Source organism: Anoplolepis gracilipes, chromosome 10, assembly GCF_047496725.1.
Source record: "Anoplolepis gracilipes chromosome 10, ASM4749672v1, whole genome shotgun sequence".
Taxonomy (NCBI): domain Eukaryota; kingdom Metazoa; phylum Arthropoda; class Insecta; order Hymenoptera; family Formicidae; genus Anoplolepis; species Anoplolepis gracilipes.
The window spans coordinates 4616032-4634164 of NC_132979.1; the positions used below are offsets into that span (position 1 = coordinate 4616032).

The following is an 18133-nucleotide window of genomic DNA, read 5'->3' on the forward strand; positions in this document are numbered from 1 at the left end:
TGCTAATTATTCAACATTGCCCAACATTCGACGTCGCTGCGAATGGTTCTTTAATGAGAGGAGCTAATTGTACATGAGGTGCTCTCAATAGCGTTGCGTCCAAGAAGCAACTATGAACGCCAATGAAACTTTTAACGATCGATAAAAGAAATGTTGCGGAATTTGTGCCAGTAACGTGACCACGTTGTTTTCGTGCCCTCGGATCGTGCGATCGGAGAAAAATATCATGTAACTCGATAATTCCACATTGATCTATATCAATCCTGTATCATCTTAAAACTTTTCTCCTTAGTTTGTTACAAAGTTAAAATTTTCTTTGCACTGAAACAATATGCAACGACAATTATTCTTTGAAAATTATTTTGGAAAACCAGATTCACTTTCGTGATCCTTAGGGTCCGCTTTGTTTCGACGTACTTTGTATCGAATGCGACATAAAGTATTTCGAGGCGGCGTGTCCCAACTATACAACAATATCTCCGTTTTGAGAAAAATCTCAAAAGGGAAAGGGCACCCAGGGCCGACGCCCAGAAGGACGCGGCACTGCCACCTGGCGGTGTGCCCAAAGACCCACGAGAAACTTCAATCGCCGTAAAAGCAACGCCTCCAACTTAAGGAACACGATAGAGAGAAGAAGACAGAAAGAAAGCGAGATAGAAAGACAGAGAAAGAGAGGTAAAAAGAAGAGAGGAGAAGTAAAAGTTAGTAGCTCAACGAGGCAAACAGAGATAGAGTCCGAGAGGGGTTGATAGGCCGGGGGTGGCGAGGATTGGGGGTGCGAAAGTGGGAGAAGGACAGGGCGCGATGGTCAGCTCGCGAGATACATGTTCGACGGTGCGGCCGACTTAAGAGGATTACATTTGATATTTCGATCGGGCAAAGTGGCTTTTTATTGGACATTCGCCGCGGAATTATCGCTGACTCGTGTCGAAAGGCATTACACGCGTCCCGGTGTTATTAAATTATAGCAGCGGGCCGCTAGCACGCTATAATATCCAGAAAACGGGGGAAATGCCGCTTGCGAAAAATATATCTGTTTTGGTGAGAGAGACTATTTCTATTTTTACTACTTTCTAAACGCCACGAGCCTACCCTCGTCTCCTCTCGAAGGTGCGAGCCACCTATGCATTATCAAAAGTTCGGATTATTTTAATCAAGTTTACTTATCTATATAGTTTTATTATTTGTTTATATATATTATAAGTTTATTTTATTATCTTTTCAAAATATAAAATGTTTTATCTTGTACGTCATATTTAAACAATTAAAAATTACGTTAATAATTTTAGCCCATTTTTCAAAAAAAAGCAGTCGTATCGAGAAACGAAAATGACCCGCTTTATTTATACGGCAACCGAGTACATACGTATATATACACGAATAGCATGGAAATTTTTCATTCCACTGGCAAAAGTAGTAGCTCAGTTTTGACTCAGCAACCGCGGTAATAAACTGGCGAAATAGCGGGGAAATAACGGATAGGGTATCCGCGGCGCTGCTTCCTCTTTTAGCCCGCGAGGCTAATTAGCCACGGCAATTTGTCGGTGCGAAACAAACGCCCGGTCGAAGGTCTCGCGCTCGCTTCAGCTCTCTTTCGATTTATCCGCGAGCGAGCTGTATCTACCTATCTCTCTTCTATTGGGAGCGAACTTCAAACGAAATAATTAAGTGATTCTCTTTAGCCGGCCGGCTAACGAGCCCGCCGTCGGCTGAAACTAGTGCCAATTATCGGCATTCAAACGGACGAGTACACGCGGGTGGCCGACAGTTGAGACGCTCTCTCGGCGGGACGTCGAGACGGCGTAGCAAGAGGAGAGAGAGAGAGAGAGAGAGGATGGAGAAAAGAAGAGGAGACGGAAAAGGACGGATGATGAAGAAGAGACGACCGAGCCTTCGTGGAACAGGGTGGGATGCTCGTCCGGACGGACAGTTAGCTTCATTATTTCGACTTCAACCGACGCCCGACGACATGTGTGGGAATAAAACGCGTAATGTGGCTACACGAGAAGGATACATCTGTATCTTATCTCCGATGAAGAAGAGAAGAAGAAAGAAGATTAAAGATAGTAATATTTTTCCAGTTTTCTTTTCAACGGAGATATTCATCAAAGTATTTGTATTCGTTCAATTTTTTTCTTTAATTTCTTAATCGACTGCTTTCGATGTTTGACGTTCGATAATTCGCTAATTAAACTTCTAGATAAATTTTCGTTAAGTAAATAGAGAAGGCAACGCGTTACGTCAATCTTATTAGCCGTGTATTTACATATATATATATATATATATATATATATATATATATATATATATATTTTTTTTTTTTTTTAGGAAGACACGAGATATTTGTCTCACAATCAGAATATTTAAATTTGCGCGTTAAGATAACGTAATAAGTATGAAAAATAATTTTGTTTTAGAGATTTAAAAAATAAAACGTTTACTTTTCTTTACTTTTTTAGTCCAGGGATACAATCTTCATTGTATCCTAAATCGACTGTTTGCTTTCTTATATATAGTATATAGTAAGAGTATATTTGTAATTCGCTTATCTCATAATAGGCTTTGAAATAAATTCCGAGGGGCTATATAATAACGTGCCATTCCAATGAATCGCTTGCGAGATTGCACTTAGCGCTAATCTTCGTGAAAGCTTTGTCACGCGCTACAACCGGCTCGCTCTTGCATATTGGATGACGATATCTCGAAAACGATTCATACATAGTGCATTATGTTATCTCATGGCATCCGTCTGAAACTTCACTATAAGACGGTTCAATAAAGAGACGTGCCTCCATTGTCGTAAATGGATGGAATTTCCTCATTAAATTTGGATATAACAATTTCAGTTTTTGGAACAAGAATAATATAACGAAATTTCCGCGCAAACTTCTTCTGTTATAGAAAGAACATGTGTTATTTTTGATGGTGAAAAAGACAAACGATTCACATTATCACGAGAATTTTTACAATATATAATGCCGTAAAGGTTATAAGATATAAATAAAAAAAAGGATATAAATAATACAATTTTGTTTAGATCGTATTTTTTTTTATCGCAGCGGTTAATTAAAAGTCGCAAGGATTGGCATCGGTTAATCGCATTCCCTCGCAGTCGCGTTAGTCGATAATCGCGCACCGTTACGACGATACGGGACAAAGGAATTACGAAGTAAAGGAGCAATGCGAATCATTTCTAAGGGTGCAGTTAATCCGCGTCGGTAACGGCAGCCCTACAACGGAATCGCCTTAAAACGCCACCGGTAATTGGAACAGACGTCGGTCGATGAGAGATGGGACGCTCGCGCGAGATGCAAGTGCAAGAAGGGGGTGAATGACTATACACAAGTATACCGTAGCGCGTGCTTATCTGCCAAGTTAAAAAGCAAGACAGTTTATAATTAACGCGAGACTCTCACGCGACTTCTTTAGAGAGCAAGTGCACGTTCATTTATACACCATCTATATACGATGCGAGCTTATCGGTGTGCTTTATTTTCTCTTTCTTTCTCTCGTCTTACATCTTGTGTTTTCATACAAGTATTTTGTATTACCAATATTACGTTATACAATAGAGATTTTCGCGATTGATATCGGTAAATGTAATCTATCACTGAGCTGAATAATTATATTCCGATCCTTTGCACAGGCTAATCAAATCTCGACGCGATCTAAAGTTCTCATCAAAGTCTCATTCTATTTCTCGCCCGTCCGTCTCGCGCGCACTAATCTAATCGCGATCTTCAATCGCATTTACCTGGCAACAATCGTTGAGAAACGGCGAGGGCTGCGTGCTAGAGGCGGTTCTCCTACGCTTTTAAGCTCTCCGCGTCACGTGGCACTGCACAAGACGCACGAAACGATCACCAACTCTGATTCGCGCGCTCTCCTCCTTCATCGATGACAAGTTTCTTCCCGTATCACGATCGATCGATTATACCGAAAACTTCCCCTCTTCACCGAAGCTCTTAACGAACGATGTATTTTACAACCTTTTGGAGCGCGCGCAATACCCTAGCGAGTACGCGGGACGAAGCGTGCGTGTGTCACGCGACAGGTTCCCAAAGTACCACGAGACCGCCGGTTCGGCGGTCGGCTGTAAACTGCCGAGTGCCGCGTGCGGCCACGACACGCCACCGAGAGTGATAAATCCCCACTATCCGCCGAGCTAACTCCCTCTTTCTCTCTCCCTCAGCATTCCCCACCGTCGGTTTGCTATACTATCCCTACGCGCTTTCCCCACTTTATCGCAAATACCACCACCAACGACTACCCCTTACGTGATCTCCCCTCGCACGTTCTCTCTCTCTTTCTCTCTCTCTCTCTCTCTCTCTCTCTCTCTCTCTCTCTCTCTCTCTCTCTCGCGCGCTCGCTCGCTCGCTCGTCGATCCTTCAACTATCCGTGCTCTACCGCACAATTTAACCCCCCCGCGGATCACGCCGGATGTACCCCGATTCGGGATAGCGGTCGCACTCCAGTCGATTAGGCGGCGCGTTTAGGAAGCGAGTTATGAGCTCTCGATTTCCAGCGGCGACGACGACGAAGCGGGCGCGGGAGGAGGGTGATCGACGGAAGGGATGGAAGAGAACGTGCCGCTACGACGGCCACGAAGCGAAGATGACGGCGAGCGCGAGGGGGATATCGATTATGGTCCGCACGCCGGTGTTTGTTTCTTTTTAATTTCGCGCCTGTCGACGTCCCGCGGCGGGTAAGAATCGACTTTGTCCGGAACCCGATAAGGAACGACGTGCGATCGTAATCACGACCAAACGAGGGATTCAATTATCAGCGATTTATCATAATGAAATGGATCGATCGAATTTTTTTACCGTGCCGTCTTAATCGCAGATACAAAGTAGAATGATTAAATGCGAGAAGCGAAAAATTGATTAGACTACTTGATTCTCACTTTTTATATTAGCGATATTATTACGAAACATTATCATTAATATAATTTATAGTCAGATTTTATTTTATATATTTTATATAATTTTTGTAGAGTTATAATGGATCTAACAAATTCGATATTAGTAAAGAAGATCTATAGTAATACGAATTCTCGATATATTTATTTTGCTTTATAGTGAAAATTAATAAAAAATTATTTGTCAAAATTAGTAAAAAAGTTTAATCCATCTCTAGTAAATTAGTTATTATGGTTAATAAAATATACTACTTTGCTTTGGAATTTTTTTAATTTGTGTAGATGAGTACAGGAAACTTTACCTATCTAAGTCTTTAATAATTACTTGTTTACTGGAAACATCTTTAATGTTCTGATTCTGACTAAATATCAGTTGAAAATAAATTTAATAAAGTAGCGCATAGCATGTAATAACGAATAATAAAATATATGTTAGCAACATTTATTTAATTACTAATTTAGGATATTATTAATAACAGTATTTATTATAGTCTAGAATAAATCTGAAAATGAATTGTTTTTATATAAATACAAAGTAATATATAAAATAAAAATGCAAATGGCATATGAGAAATGATAGGTTATAACGTTATTATAATTAAATGACTCGATGAATAGATTGATAGCAAAGGTCTCTCTTTCTTCTTTCCCGTAAGTTCCTTCTAAAGGACGATCACATTTGTGAAGTAGGTGTGGAGGATTAACCTCCGATGTGGCGCGTCTCGCTCAACGGGATATCCCTAGAATCACCCCTACGAATTTTACCCCGCCATTTCACCTACACGCGAGCCGACGCAGGGGTGGCACATCCCTACCGCGTGCCCGCAACCCCTACTCCGCGGACACGCGTCCGCCACCCCTACGAAGCCACACCTCCCATTACAAAAATTACACCGGTCGCTGATTTAGTGTTCTGCGCCGATTCACGGTGGCGCACGAGGGGGTAGAGGGACGCGAGGGAAGGAGGGGAGGGAAGGGGTGATTGAGGGAGGTAAGCAAGGAGCCGCGAGGGTGCGCGGCGCCGAGTAGGGACGTAAGTAATGAAAGGGTTGCCGCCGGCTTCGAGAATCACGGAATCATTCGCCAGATTAAATTAGAAAGGCTACGACCTTTTTTCCACTCCTATATACCGGACCGATGAAATGGATTAAGCCATGCTTATCGTCGCCGCCATTGTCGATGGTCTCTTTTAATTACCGGCTGATTTATGACATCAGATCTATCACAACCACGGGAAGTCTAGGTTACCTCTCGGAAAGTAGCAGCGTTATCAGAAAAAAAAATGATTCACGATCTTATCCGGTTTCATGCTTATATTACTCTTCCCGTGTTAATCTCTGTGACATTATCAGAAAAAATAGAGATAGCTCCTGTATTTTCAACGACACTCCCGTAAAAAATTTGGCGTTTTACACTGAATGGTGTAAAGAGTAGTAAGATAAGTTTCAAGTCGATGTTTTCTCGAATCTTCAAATTCGAAGTTTAGTTAGGGAGTTTTAATATTGTAAATTAAAGAGAGAGAGAGAGAGAGAGAGAGAGAGAGAGAGAGAGAGAATATTACGACGAATAAGTTTTGAGAGTGTAAATAAGTAATAAAACTTCATTTGTCAATTAATCTCAGATGCACTTTACTTTAACAGAAATTTAATTCGCAACTTAATTACCGAGTTATTGAATGTTGTAAATTAAAAGCGCACGTCAAAATATTTAATATCGAAAAGAATGAGAAGAATTACGGAAGAAAAGAAAATAACGCGCATTCTAATTTTCACATAGATATCAACTCCAGAGTCAACTTTACAGAATTCTTGCTTGACAGAGAGTGCGCGATACCTCGTATACAAGACACCGTCGCGGATCCAAAATCGTTATACGATGTTCGATAATAGTTCTTCCACGAGTATCGCGAGAAGCGCGTTTCCAAAGTCTACCGTTCTCCGTGCGAAGGAGAAAGCGAAATGCGATAGAGCTCTCTGAAATTGCAAGGAGCCACACAGAAAAGTGAAGAGACAGAAAAGTGAGAGAGAGAGGAAGATACAGGCGGGAGAGGGGAAGAGCGATATCGCGCGCGCGCGTCGTGTGCGTGTGTATGTGTGTGTCTGTCTGTAGAACGAAGGGTAAGAGTGGAACGAGCAAGAGAAGGGGACGGAAGAGGGGGATGGGGAGCGTACTAATCACTTCTACGGACTTTAATGGAGGTTTTCTGTACGCCGTCTACTTTGTCCACGACTTATACTACTTCGAACCCCGTTGGAGCTCGGCGTGGAGCATTTGATAGAAAAAGCGGGCGGAAAGTAGCGTTACGTGTATTAAACTAAGCGGCACTCTCTCTCTTTCTCTCTCTCTCTCTCTCTCTCTCTTGCTCGTTGACCGCAGCTCTCGCGATACCCTTATCTCGCGAAAAAGCATTTAACGACGCGACGCGACGCGTCGCGCTGACGCAACGATAAATTCCACGTTGAACTTAAAGAGCGCGGCACACGTAAGGTGTGTGTGTTTACAGAAACCTGTATAATTATAATAGAAACCATCTTTGAAAGGATTATCATTTATCGGTCAATTCGGATTCGCGCACGACAAGATAGAGTCGATGAAAAAAAAAAAAAAAAAAAAATTTTACAGTGATGGTAATATTAAATTACATATCTTATAATTCTCTGATATAATATATTTTCAGTCTATATATTATTTTGAACATTTTATTAAAATTATCTTATTTTTTTTTCATGAAAACCTGTCGAAACACTCGCTATATCTTGAGATTCCCGAAATATTCTAAAAATCTGACGCTCTCATCTGTCTCTCGCACCTGCGCGCGCGCGCAAATAACCGCCGGGGGATGCTGCGGATTTGGAATGACGCAGCCCGACAGCATCGACGCTCGCGCGGCGCGGATACTAAGAGCTTTTCTGGAAGAGCAGGGCTCCATTAGCCGACTCGCCTGTCTTCTGAGTCCATTACAAGATGAGCCGCCATCCTCCCGAATGACCTTCCCCACCCACTCCGCCTTTCCAACTCCCTCACTGACACGTCGCGATCTACACACGTTGCTCGTAGATACGCAAACTCACTAGTAGCTCGCTCTCCCACCCTCTCATCTTTCTCTTTCTCTTTCTCTTTCTCTCTCTCTCTCTCTCTCTCTCTTTCTCTCTCTTTATATATATATATATATATATATATATATATATATATATATCACGCCAGACCGTAAACACGATGTAATTTAAAAGATCAATCCCGTTCTTCGACATAAAAGATGGCTTCGCGTTCTTGAAGAGTCGACGAATGCGAACGAGCATCGACCGCACTCAAATTTTGCACGGTATCATTTTTTTTCCTCTTTAAACTCTACACGTGTAAATGCTTTCGCAAAAAAGAAAAAAAAAAAAAAAAAAAAGAACATGTTGCCTCTCTCTCTCTCTCTCTCTCTCTCTCTCTCTCTTATCTATATAAATATATATACAAGTTTATAAAGTTTATAATTTTTGCCCCACAAAATTAAAATTTACTTTGCGTTAAATTTTAATTTAATTTCAATTAATTTCAATCGCCAGTTTTCTCGACTCTTGTACGCATCATACGAGTTATTTAGTCCAAAATATTTACTTCTTTGTGCAAAAAAGCGTTACCTTATTATTCGTGAATAACAAAATGTGTCGCTCGCGAAACACGGCGGACAAGATCTCTTTTCCTGGCGCATTATTCGCGATAGAGTATGCGGGAAAGCGAGAAGACAGAGAGAAAGAGAGATAGAGAGAGAGAGAGAGAGAGAGAGAGAGAAAGAGAGAGAGAGAGAGAGAGTAGTCAAATGCAGCAGAGAGAAGAGATGCCATGCCAGATGTACTTAAACTAAGAGCACCGCTCCGCCGCGGCGCGTCCCCTGATTTATTCACTCCGTGAAATTTTTACTCCCTCCGCACCGGGCCTCCGCGAGCCTTCGCTGCCCCAAACCGACATACGTCTTTGGAGTTGCTATGCGCACGAGGCACCAGCACGGGCCATCCCGAGACTTTTCGGATAGCTTGCCGCTTCTCCCGCGAGGTATTTCTGAGCCGGCAGTACTTTTCGAATAAAGTAAAATCCGTCGAAATTCTACGTTTCTGCAAAATTGCTACGTTTCTGCCGCACTGACTACGATCCATTTCGAGTTACGGATTAATATTTGAATGTATCCTCGAAGATATTAAATTTATTCATGACGCTGTTTACAGTGACACATGAAAGAAAAATTAATTAAAAAATGTAACTTTTTTTTTTTTTTTTTTTTTTTTATATAGTTTTATTTTTTTATCAGCGAATAAAAAATTTTTTATAATACTTTTTTATTTATTTTATTCTACCAAGAGAACATACAAAGCGAGAAATAAGTGGAGAATAAACAAAAAACAAGTGAGTTCCCCAAAGACTAAGTATGACTGTTCAAATGTAAGCTCCGGTTCACAAATGCTCCGCGCAAACAGCAGCTAGTCTGTCCTTCCGGCAATCACTTACCGGCTAATGCATTACTTGCGAGAGTATACGAGCACTCACGCGATTACATACTCGCCAAGTATCTGCGTCGCATCGTGGATTCTTAATCGCGGTATCATTGGCAACTCCGGATCGCGCATACTCGTCAAGATCTCCAAAGCGGATTAATCGCCGCGAAATATACGATGCCAATCTCGAGAGCGACATAAAAATTGTTCCAAAAGTCAAAAAGGAGAAACGATATTCGAATGCACTTTGTCTCGTCGAGATATCGAGTGCGAATCGCGAAACGCGGAATAATGGAGCATGCATCGCGAGAGTATTTGCGAGACAGTAATGAATAAATTGTTGAACGCGCGTCTGTACACACAGCGACGGCACCGAAAAGCCAGGCAGACAGACGGGTGGGCAAGCATGTGGGCGGATGGATATTGCTTAGCCCGCGAGACTAGAGGGAGAAACCCCTCTCTTTCCTATATTATTCTCCCCCAACCTCTTCAGATCTCGTTCAGCGACTGCGCCGAGTGCCGCGCGAACGTTCAAGTGCCGTAAATTTGGGTTACTTTGTTCCTCAGGCGTATTCTATACAGACGTTCTATCCCGTAACGGAAAAAAAAAAAGGAAACAGACTGAGGATAATATTCTGTCGATTATAATCCAAATCCCGCTATTCCAATAATTCCTAATCGTTTTCCGATTCGCGAGAGAGCAACGTCGAACGTCATTAATGAAATCGGTGGAGTTAAACTCGACGCGATCGCAAAACCGATTACTTTGACGAATCTGAATTTGCTTGACGTGATTACGAATTTCTGGATCAATCGAATCTATCGCGGCACGATTATAGGCCGAAACGCAAAGCTAATATAATTCGTCTCTTCTCGACGCAAAATGTGCGGGATTATACGCACGTTCGAAGCCATCGGCAGTCGAGGCAGGTAACTCGCCACGCCGCGTCGGCGGTATGAACGAGATACCGACCCACACCCGCCCGCTGGCAATAATTGCCTTATTGACATTAATAAAACGAGCCGGATACCGACGGCTATGTCATCGTGAGCCCCATAAACGTCCGTCCGTTCGAGCGCGCGTACACGTGCTCACTTTCTCGTACAGAAAATTGTATATCGAATTAATTCAAGTTGAAGATTTCTTTACTTCAACGCTTTGAGCTATTTTAATTTTCTACATATTGCGTATCACAGTTATTAACAATTTTTCTCAAAAACGTTAGTTGATTAATTTACAACAAGCATATACCGCTAATATAGATTAAAACCAAGTATTACTCCAAAATTCGAAATACGATAACATTATCAGGTAACATATCAAGCAACATCCTCATAACACTCAAATGTCACCAGATGCAGTTACAAGCCAGACAATAAAAACCGGCGAAGAGAAAGGGCGAAGGGAGGATGATGCCGCAGGCCCTCCGTCGCGAGGGAGCGAAAGGTCGGCGCGGTAACCGGCGGTTGCAAAGGGAGGGTCGAAAGAGAGGGAAGGGGATACGACGATATTTCACCGGTTTCGCGTGCAGGCGAACTTTAATAATATTCGTTCCATCAGGTATGGCCGGCCTCATATTAAGTCGGTCCGCGCGAACGAGGCGCCGTCGGAGCGGCGGAATATGATGAGTGGTGTGGGCGAAGGGTAAAGAGAAGAGAGAGAGAGAGAGAGAGAGAGAGAGAGAGAAGAGGAGGTGGCACGATGAAGGAGGAAAAGAAGGAGAGGCGAGGAGAGGAGAGGCCGTGTAGAGAAGGATCGAGGGTAGAAGCGGCCGAAGAGGGTGGACGGGCGGGGTGGGCGCAGAATGAGACGTGTAATAAAGTGAGTTTTTAATTTCCACCAGTGCCGGTGGTTGGCCCTCTTCCCCTCCCCCGCGGGTAGGGGGTTAGGAGAGCCCACGGGTTCGCTCCGTTGCCCATGCCCCGGGCTCTCGCGGCCTGTCGGCTAGTATTACTAGATAAATCACCCAACAGGCAATAACCGCCCGTCCATCCCCCCCTCCCCCCCTCTCCCTCCCCTCTAGCACTGCGCTCTCGTTCGCCGACTCGCTACCCACCTTCGGGATCTCTGCCACCGACAGCACTGATACGCGATACCGTTCGACGCTAAGCGGCACGACGGACACAGCTCGGAGGAAGCGAAACGGCCGCGAGATTTCACGCCACTTCCGGCTGACTCGGTCCTGGCAAATTCAATCCTCGATTATAGCACAATTAACAAAAGTTTGATGCTCGCAAGATGGTCTGTTTTAATTTTTTGCGTTAAAAATATGTTTTTAATTTAATTTATTTATATATGTATGTATATATACACGTTTAAGTTTATATACATACTAATAAATATGTTTTTATTTCTATATTAATACCAATTTATCTAACAAGTAGAGTTTAAGAAAGAATTGTTTCTATATCATATTTGATATATAAAACTCATAATGTTATATAAATTTTTAGTTTTCACAAAAATGTATACTTGTATCTGTATGTTATGTGATGCATCTTGTAAATCAATGTTTTGTTCCTTCTTTCTTTTTAAATTTTTAAAATTCTAAAATCGTTAACTATTTGTACTTTGCACTCGAAATATAGATTTCTTCGACGAGAAATAATTTTCAATTCCAGAAACGTTACAGAGAGAGAGAGAGAGAGAGAGAGAGAGAGAGAGAGAGAGAGAGAGAGAGAGAGAGAGAGAGAGAGAGAGGAAGAGAATAAATGGCAGCGCGAAATCGATCAAGTTTCACTTTTAACCCTCTGGGATTTCGTTGATACATACTAGTTATGACGTTATATATACGTGTATCAAAGTGTGTACCAAAGTAATCGCTATAACACTCCTATTGTGCACAGAGCGTAAGATCTTCGTTTCCGTCGCGCTTATGGTAATCAACCGCTCCGCAAACGTTTGCGTTTAGTGTTTTACGTCGTCGGATTATACGCTGCGAAGACACGGCAGCTGCGAGAGGACATAATGACGCTTAGACGATCAGACGATAATAAACGCAATAGCATTACCATAATTATGGCAACATCATTAACCGACGCGCGATATTAACCTGCTGCCAGTATAATATGTGCGCACACAAATTTAGACATACATAGAGCTTTTAGAAAAGTAGTCGACCGTCATTCTCAAGTGACCAAAGTGGCACTTTTTATAATCGCACATATTAATTTTCATTAGACGCTAATGACGAATATTAATTTTCATTAGACGTTAATGACGAATATTAATTTAAACGCGACCGCTTTTAATTCTCGAATCGTAGGACGCGACGATAATATTCGAGACTTATCGAGATGGTATTTCCAGACGGATTTTGCGCATTGTACACAACGCGACAGTCGTGTGGGACCGTAAAATTTTGTCAGGACGCAAGTCTTCCTCCCTCCCCTACTCCGCGCGGGGCTCCCGCAGGACAACCTGAGAAAATACAAAAAGTCCCCCGGGGGAAACGTTACGGCTGGCGCTCGTAAGTTTACCGTCGTCGACAAATTAATGTTCTCGGATTACGGAAGCGGGCCGCAGGGAAAGATTTCCGTCGAGGACCGTCGAAGCCATTTTCAAAATTTACTTTAAGCCGCGCGGCGCGCTACATCCGCATTTTCCGTTCCGTTTCCCCTGCTCCCTTCGATTCGCTCACGCGTTATTGCAAACGTCTCGCCTTTCGCTCGTTTCGCTGTCTAAAATGAAATATAAACGAACCAGTCGTAAGAATTCTCGCCCATTATACATTTAAAAGTTAACATTACATCGCTCGATATAATAACATATGATAATAATAAATTAAATATAACTATTCGTGTTAAGGTTATTAATCTAATATTTGCCATAGTACTATGAAAAAATAATGGCATTAAATTAAAATAGAGAGAATTTATAATTTACATAAATTTACATAATAGATTATAATATATGTATATTAATTGTGCATCTCGCTATCCATATATATAAAAAATATAAATAAATAAAAATATGTTGATGCAATCCAGATAATTTTTCTCTGAAATTTCTTCAAAGAAATATTTTTTCAATTTATTTAACAAGAAACGCGATAATCGGTTATGGGCCGGAATAACGTGAGGTGAACAACGCGGATTAACGACCTTAATGCGGCACTTCCTGCCTATGCTGGTCATGCCAAGAGATCGCGGTCTGGCAACTTGACTCTGAACTTGCTTGAGAAACCAGGGAAAACATCTGGAATGTATCTCCCGCCCGTTAACCTCCTCTCGTCTTGCTCCCTTGTTTTCTCTCTCACGGTCTGTCTGTTTTCGCTTTCTTTTCGTGTCTTGCATCTTTATTGCCAAGTCAAAATTATGTCGTCATAATAATATGAATATTACGTACATGGAAATGGGGCTTACGAATTTGTGCACACATTTTTTAATTATAAATTTTTAATTTTACTTAAAAATGAAAAATTTCTGAAAGAAAAATTATGCGAATAGCGATAAAATTTTTGCCGCGGAAAAATCGACTGCAAATTGCATGTGGAATCCGCATACAAAAGAAAGCGCGATAATTCCAGGGACACACTATGTACGGCCCAATTTTTAGCTCGGCACGCCTTTCATCCCGTTCTCGGAAGCGCTCACAATCGCTCATTAACAGATTTCTTCGCGGCGCCGCGCCGCCGACACGGCAGCGAATTAAATCGCATCGGCGCCGCGAATTGCATTCAGGTCAGCCGGTGCACGTCGACACGTTCACCGGGGTGCATTTAAATAAAAAGACACGATAGCCCCCGTTCACCCGGGCGATATATCGTGCGGGCACGGGACAAAATCGGGTTGGTTGGTTGGTTGGTTGGTTGGTTGGTTGGTTTCAGAACTGGAAACCCCGATGGCAGGGAGGATGGATGAAGGGGATTGAGAGAAGCAGAGGGAAACCGGAGGGGTCAAATGGCGGGCAGAATGCGCGGTGATTGCTGAAGGGCCGCATAATTGCACCCTTTGTGGTGCAATCAACGGCGCAACTTGGACGGCGCCTACGTCTATCGGCCCTCGTCCCCTTCCCCTCGTCCTCACGTTACCGTTCCCTCGCATTAACGGGGGCGTCATCAACGGCGATCCGATCGTTCCTTAAATATCGCGGCAGTTATCGCTAAATACACTCGCCCAGCTACCGTCGCGAGTGTCATGAATTTTTGGAATTCCGTTCCTGCGCGGCCTCGTCGAGATGAGGATCATGTGCACATTGATAAGCGATAAGCGATGAGGCAGGAGATGTGAGCGGTAAAATAGATGAGCTCGAGCTTATTAAACAATATAGGCGCGCAAGCACGGACGCGTAGAATTCTATTTATTCATATAAATTATATATCATTATGAAAGATGTTTGCAATTAGAGTTAACCAATTTTAGCAATAAATAAAGAATATATATGTAGCCTCTAAAAGTATAAGAAAATTATAATTTATTATAATTATAATATTATATTAATGTTATAATCTATCTTGCAAGTTTCCTGTAATATTCTCATTATATTTTAAATCAAATAATATCGTTATTCGATATTTTTAACCATAAAAGAAATTGAAACTTTTTTATTTCTTATTACATCTTTAAAAGTAAAATATATTATTCAAAACGAATTTATCAGTGACTGAAACGATCATTAAACAACAATCTTATCTCTTTCTAATTGCTCCTAATTACTGTTTACAGTTTACAGTTCGTCGCTCGCCAATATGCATCGTGATCAAAACGAGACGACCATCGTGAAAGGTCGAGCGAGAGATTTTCGTATCGCGAGGACGACCGCAACACTGCACAATAGAAAGTAATGCGTCTCGCTCAGTAAAATTTATATGCTATTCAACCCGCGCACAAACGTCGGTAAATTCCGTTGAATTAACCATCGCCGCGCGCGGTATCGGGGAAGAGCGACTAAGCGGTTCCACGGAACGATTCACGTACTCGATTTCTCTCATCCGCGTTCGCAGTTAATGCCGTCCAATCCAGGAAAGCTGTCGAATTTTATCGGATTCGAATTCACAGTATCTACACTGTACGCAAAAGGTACATATACATATATTTGAATTTCTGATAAATAATGTCTGATGAAATTAACTTTAAAAAAATCTTTTATTAAAATTAAAATTCAGAGTTTTTCTCTAGTCGATATATTTATATACATTTGGATACTTTATATTTTTATATTCGTTATAGAAATATTATACAGAGCTTCCTTACATTGTTTTTTAACTATATTTTTTTTGTTTCATCTTTATGAAGTATCATATACGATGAAAATGGCAGGGTTCTTGCAAACAGCACGCGGTATATTGCCAAGGCTCCCGATTTTAATCGCTCGATTTAATGAGACGGCAAGAGAGAGAGAGAGAGAGAGAGAGAGAGAGAGAGAGGAATCGGGATCGGGATACAAAGTGGAACGCGGACAATTAGACGGAAAAGGCTGGCGTCTCGGTATCTGGCAAGACAACTGCGCAAGAACTGGTCGATCTCGAGACATCATGCGAAAGCGCACCACGTGGCGTTCCCGCGTTCGAGCGTGTTTATTTCGACAGGAAATCGCTTTTATCCCTTTGTCTATTAATTTAAAATTTTCCTTCAACGTTATCGAAAGAGAGCAACGTTTATCGCACGACGAGGCAAGCCTGCCCCTCGCCCTCCGGGATTTTATTTCCACGTAGTAAAGTACCTATACATATGACGCGCATCCGGCGAACGAATTCGCGCGATTGAGGATCACTGGAGCTTGAGGCTGACGACACGACGATGCCATTACCGCGCCGACCTTCTCCCACACCCTCAACCTCTCTATTCTTCTCTCTCTCTCTCTCTCTCTCTCTTTCTCGCTTTTCCATTCCTAACTCTCTCTCTCTCTCTCTCTCTCTCGCTCTCTCTTTCTCTCCTACTTTCCTGTCTCTCTCCAATTCTCACACCGTGTCGTCCTTCTCGTCTTTCATCTTGTCCGTGCACCGCAAGTCTTGAATTATACAGACTGCGCCACTTAAAATAATACACCCGGTACAAACTGAACATCAACGCTAAAACCTGTCGTTTTCTGTAAGCTGGAATTATGGAAATTCCGTCGTGGCCGTTAGTAGTGTCCCTGTCTTCTTCAGCTACCCTCCTCCTCTCTGTCTCCCTTCGCGAAAAAAACACGGACAAGCCGGAAATAACGCGCTAATTTTCAGAAAACGTTATTCATGACAAACATGACGGCGATCTAAATAAACTGATCGATTGCGAGTAGCATTATATTATATGTAGTGAAAAAAATATCTATGGAAAGAAAAACAACACAATTTGGAATTTTCAATAGAATCTCTGATACGGAGAGAGTATGTTTCTAAAATACACGATTAGTTAGCATTGTTCAGAATATCGCAATAGTATTCCTAAAATTGCAAAAATCGAAATTGATGTATTTATAATAAAAATATACATATGTATAGTTTCTCGAAATTTTCCCGTTCTTTGCCTCGATTCTTTTTTCATCTGCGGCTTATAGAATACTATTCTAGTAGGTGTCGATACTTCGACAAAGTATCGTTGTAAGAGTTTGTATATAGAAAATCGGGAATCGCGAGGAGAGAGCGGTGGCTAATAAAAGACTCGCTTAATTAGAATCTTCGTTAAGAGGCCACGCGTAAGTCCCCTCTCGTCCCTCGGTTCCCTTCTCCTTGGCCCTCCATGGCCGACCGAGATCCCCGAGAGGTAAAAACGTAAGAACTATTTTCATTAAACTCTGCGAGTTCTCGCTACAAAAGTCTTTCGCTTTTGTAGACGAGTGCCGAGTGGCCACACGTAAAGAGATTAAGCCGATAAAAACATAGACGGCAAAAGGGGGCCCAGGGGAGGGCGGGACTCCCGCTACGAGCAGGAGGTATGTTTCGTTATTAATTCGCTCTTATTAATTCCACTCGAGAGATCCAAATGGAATGGCATATTCGACGCCGCACGTTGTCGTCGAATCGATTCCCGACCCTCCTCCCTCGCCTTTCCCCAGCCGGCATTTCTCTCCTGATGACTTCAATTCGGATCGTTAACGCTGATTTCCGTTAAATTGCCGTACAAAAGAATTTTTTCCTCGGAGTAGGACGAATACGCGGGTTCTTAAATGACCCGCATGAAACGCCGTCGACGATCGGTCGTTTCGGTATGTACCAATCTACGCGTTTAATCTAAAATTATAATTCGTAAAGATTGTACTTTATATTCGACAATCTTCAAGAATCTCTCGATTCTTTTACATTGCTATGCTATTACACATTACATTTTATCGTTTTTTTTTATTATTAACATTTATCGGAATTAACTTTAACCGGAAATTGTTTTTAACAAGATCGCCTTCGTGCGTCAATCGTTTGCGAGAAAGAGAAAGGCAGATATGAGAACATTGTCACGCATTTACGTACATTACGAGATGGAAAAATGTAATGCGATTCGCAGGCGGACGAAATCGAACGTCGCAACAAAGAAACGCGGCGAAGAATCGGTATCTTTTCGACACGCGGATGGCGGAACACTTTTCAAGTCTTCGATGCGCCAAAGCTCGATTTTCCGTATATACGTTACGTATACGTAACATCGCGGCCGAGTTATTTCAATGAGACGTATCGTAGGAGTAGAGGACGGCGACGGACAGACGCGCGGAATGGGGAACCGACGACGCGGCGCAGTCACTGATTTAACGCGAGACAATTGAATCTAATTACGACCGTCGCGGCAGCCAGTGATACTCAATCCCGCCCATTTCGCGTC

General features: G+C 42.3%; 1 protein-coding gene across 2 annotated transcripts in view; it reads right to left on the reverse strand.

Annotated features, from left to right (window-relative positions):
- Positions 1-18133, reverse strand: part of LOC140670498 (LIM domain only protein 3-like) — a 52783-nt gene that overhangs the window by 18386 nt on the left and 16264 nt on the right. Inside the window, exon 1 of one of the 2 annotated variants that reach the window (XM_072901123.1) lies at positions 3755-4273. The exons of the other annotated variant lie outside the window; for it this stretch is intronic. The gene's annotated coding sequence lies outside the window, so the exon portion shown is untranslated. Of the gene's footprint in view, positions 1-3754; positions 4274-18133 lie in introns of those variants that run through there. 2 annotated transcript variants of the gene reach the window in all.